Genomic DNA, 4,514 nt, shown 5'->3' on the forward strand with positions numbered 1-4,514 from the left:
GAAGCATGAATTCTTGTCCCCTACACGAAGATGAGATGAAGTTATATGAGTTGGATTGAGAACAAAAGACTATAGACGATTATGAGTTGTAAAAAATGTAGTAATCTACTTACTTCTTTATCAACGAAAACCATTTCGATGGTGTTTCCGGAATCTTTGTTGTAATTTCTCCACAAGTGAAGAATCCTAACCTCAATATGTCATGTATGTTTACATGGTTTTAATTGCCTGATAAAAGACACTCGGTTTTTGGGAGCTTGAACTATTGCCATACTGTTTTAAAAAATTTGATATCTTGTATTGTATTGTATGTAAGACCTTGGGAGTATCTTTATATATAGTCAACTTTTCATAATAAATGACGTTTGAATATTTATTTTTCGCAATAAATATTGAAATAGATTAAAGAAAGATATTAACTCTACATTGTCATAAGCTGGTTTGCATTTAATATATATAAGACCTTGCGCAAGTAATGCATATTTAAAACAAGGTAAGTCATTAAAAATGAATTAACAATTTAGAAAGATTTAAAAGTCGAATTAATGTGATACAAACTTGCGTAAAAAATGCTTATTCTCAATAAGGCCACTTTATATTGTCGATCTTTCAAAAATAAATTACGTTGCTATATTTTTTTTTCACAATAAATATTGAAATAGATTAAAGAAAGTTATCCCATTATTAACTATTTCACCGGGAATTTTATATTGTAATAAGGTAAATCATTACAAACGAATTAAGAATTTAGAAATATTAAGGTAAATTGGCATTTAAAATTTTAATAAATGTGATAATAACTTGGGCAAGAAATGTTTAAAATAAATAAGGTAACTTACATTTAAACTATTCATAAGTTACTTTGCAACTTGCGCAAGAAAAAAAAAATATTCATAAGTTACTTTGCAAAATAAATAAGGTAACTTACATTTAAACTATTCATAAGTTATTTTAAAATTCTGATAAATTTATTCTTTAAACAACGATAAATAATTTAAAAATAATATTAATAAACATGTTTGGATTTTGTTATATTTAAAATAGTTATTATATAATTATATTCAAATACAATTCCTCAAGTAGAGTATAAAACTATTATAATTATCTTATATAAAATTTCGTTCATTATATTTTATAGTTTATAAATATTGAAAGTGATAAATAAAGCATTATTAATCTTTCTATAATTTCGAGAATTAGTTTCCATAAATTTTTATTTGTAATTTTCTTTAGATTATATGGCAAGTTGTGTTAAATGATTTTAGACTTACCTTAAATTTTTAGATCTTAATTAAATAAATAAAAATTAAGAACAATCGACCAATCAAATTATAACAATTAAATTGAAACTTCACCTATGAGCGACACGTCATCAGAAATCACTAAAGTGACTTCTCTTTTAATATATAGGGGGATATGTATATATATATATTCTATTAAAACATAAGTCATAATTTCATTTCATGTGTGATTTTTAAATTGGACCATATCTTAGAAAGTTGTTACATTATTTTTGTTAATACAATTAAAACATAAACTCTATTTAACATATCTTAATATGTTTTAGATATTACAGAGATTCTGCCATTAATATTTAATTCTCATTAAATGTATATTAGAAATAAAAAAGGAAACCAACTATATTACCTACTACTACGTTAGTTTAAATTATTAATGCTCATTTTTATAGTTCTCTTAATAATAACTCGAACTAGGTTAAGACCCGCGCCTTGCGCGGGATGAATATTATATATAAATTATTTTTAAGTATTATATATTTTTTACATATTATGAAATAATAAATATATATTGAATAATTAAAAATTTAGTAACTATTACATATAATTAAATTGGTACAAATAGTTAAATAAATTTTATTAATCCAGACAAACACTTTTTTCTACTTATGTAATTTCTTAATAATTTGTATCTTGTTATAACATAAATTTTATGTAATTTCGTAATCATTTGTATGTTGTTATAACATAAATTTTAAACTATGGATCACAAAATTTCAATGTGAGGTATTTAACAACTTTAGTCATTTATATTCGTTTTTAAAAATTCAAAATACAACATACAGGAAAAAAATCTAATTTTTTATTATATAGTTAATGTGGTTGTTTAATTTATTTTAATAAGTTATTTTTTTTTAAATGATAGAGAATAGACTAAGTTTTATCAAATCTTTATTATTCAAATCATTAATTGTCATATATACTTTAGCCACATTAGGTAATTCCGTGATTTTTATTTAAGGAAACAATGAAGAACATTTATGATTAATTTATGGTTAGTTTAATAAAAAGCTTATTATATATTTATATGGACCAACATATTTTTCTAAGGATTCTAAGAATGATTGTGGTGATGACATGTGGCTACAAGATATGTCACGTCTGGGTTTAGTCACGTCTGGGTTTCACGTATTTCTTTCATTTGCAGTGGGCTGGGCTTTATTGCATCGTGGTATGCTTTATTTTTTTTCTCATTTGTATCGACCCGAGTAAGACGGAAGTGACGAGGATCTTTACCTTTTCATCTTCTCCGCTTGAAACCCTACTGATAGAGTTCTAATGAATCCCCTTCTTCACAATCAAAACTCCACTTTACTTTGATCCATTTCATGAAGACATGTATGAAAATAGTATCTAATGACATGGAGGAGGATCCGGCCATGGTGGTGGATTTGGAGCGGGAGGAGGATTCGGTGGTGTTGGAGGAGTTGGTGGTGGAGGTGGTGGCGGCAGAGGAGGTGGTGCTGGTGGTGGATCTGGTCATGGTGGTGGTTTTAGAGTTGGAGGGGTAGTTGGTGGTAGAGCGGGAGGAGGTGTTGGGGGAGGCGGTGGACTAGGTGGTGGTGGAGGAGGTGGTGTGGGCGGTGGATATGGACATGGTGGTGGATTTGGTGCTGGTGGAGGTCATGGGATAGGACATGGCGGAGGAGGAGGCTTTGGGATTGGAATAGGAATCGGTGTTGGGGTTGGTGGAGGCTCAAGGTTCTGGCAACGGAAGCGGTAGTAGCGGTGGCGGAAACCGTTAATCAGAGCTCATATTAACACACTCGTGATTTAGTGCACTCGACAGTTCAACTACTAGGACGTACTTGTGATTCTACTTTACACAGTAGCTACCATTGAATACATTGAAGCATATCAATTACAAGTGAGAGGAAACAAGCTTTCTATGAAGAAACTAAAAGGTATGGACTGAGAAGCTGAGAGAGACTTTGACATTTCCAGTTCTACAAAGCAACAAATCTTGATTTCTTTGACTTGGTTAGATACCCAACGCATGTTCATCCTTGAAGACCTATTAAACTGAAGTGGAGATGTATAAAGAAGAGAATGAAAGGACATGGTTGGAAAAATTTCATAAATCATACATCATATTGGAGTATTGGATACAGCCTACTTAAATATCTTACTGTTGCAATTCAGAAGAGAATACCTTCGTTGTTAATAAATGTAATCACATTCTCATAAGTTACTCATCTGAACAATATTGACTTGCTGTTAGTGTTTTTATTTTCAGCCAATTACGATATAGTATTTCCCACGAGGAGAGCAGCTATAAGAATTGATATAAAAAATGTTAGTGTTAATTGCCCACAAGACTCTTTTGTCACTATGGATCAGAAAGGTCAAGATAATATTGCATGTTGTTATCTCAAAATCAGAATAGATAAATTATAGGATTATTAGGAAGGGAAGACACTATCAAAGTATACAAACTCATAAAATCCACAACATCACCAGTTATAAGTTATAGCCATAATTATACACACAACTACTACAGAGTTTAAACAAATGCTCCATCAACTACACCAAATCATTTGCAACATACGGTAACGAAAAATAATTAAATTCAATGACCCTGCGCTTGCGCGGGGCTAACCCCCTAGTTATAGTAACTTAGGCGTTTCGGCTAAATTTAGGAAACAAAAAATGTTATTGTCAAATATAATTGATTGCAGTGTACACAAAGTGTATATATATATAGATATATATAGTTAATGCATAGTATTTGATTTCCTAAAATCTTGAAATGGAAAAACTTATCGTAATCACGTAACTGTGTAATTTGCCAAATTGAAGACATGAACATCTTGACTGTCGTACATAATATTTCATCACAATAACAGTCGGTTATGTTAAAACCGAAGGGCAGCCAATTACATTATAATTTTAATTCAATTGGGTTCTTCGGTTATATTACAACCGGAAAACATAAAAAAAACATTGGAACATGCCGTATATATGGACACACATGAACATAGTATATAAAACAACTAAAAACATATGGTACACAAAAAAAACTAAAAATATTGGAACATGCAGACACATGAAATGGTATTCACTATGGTAGAACTAAACAATTTAGGAGCTCTGAGAAAGAGTTTAATGTTCTTCATATACTGTATTCTAAACTGTTGAGATGTCCAAATGTAATGGTTCAATGTTCTTCTCTATTTACAATTGGTGCTTGTTTCAAAACTCTTATGTACGTTTTCA

General features: G+C 30.0%; 1 long non-coding RNA gene across 1 annotated transcript; it reads left to right on the forward strand.

Annotated features, from left to right (window-relative positions):
- Positions 1-2,444: 2,444 nt before the first annotated feature.
- On the forward strand, positions 2,445-3,538 carry LOC111214346. Its single transcript, XR_002663881.2, has 2 exons — positions 2,445-3,202; positions 3,284-3,538. It is a non-coding gene; the product is annotated as an uncharacterized LOC111214346 (long non-coding RNA).
- Positions 3,539-4,514: the final 976 nt, after the last annotated feature.

This window comes from Brassica napus, chromosome A3 (assembly GCF_020379485.1).
Source record: "Brassica napus cultivar Da-Ae chromosome A3, Da-Ae, whole genome shotgun sequence".
Classification (NCBI taxonomy): Eukaryota; Viridiplantae; Streptophyta; class Magnoliopsida; order Brassicales; family Brassicaceae; genus Brassica; species Brassica napus.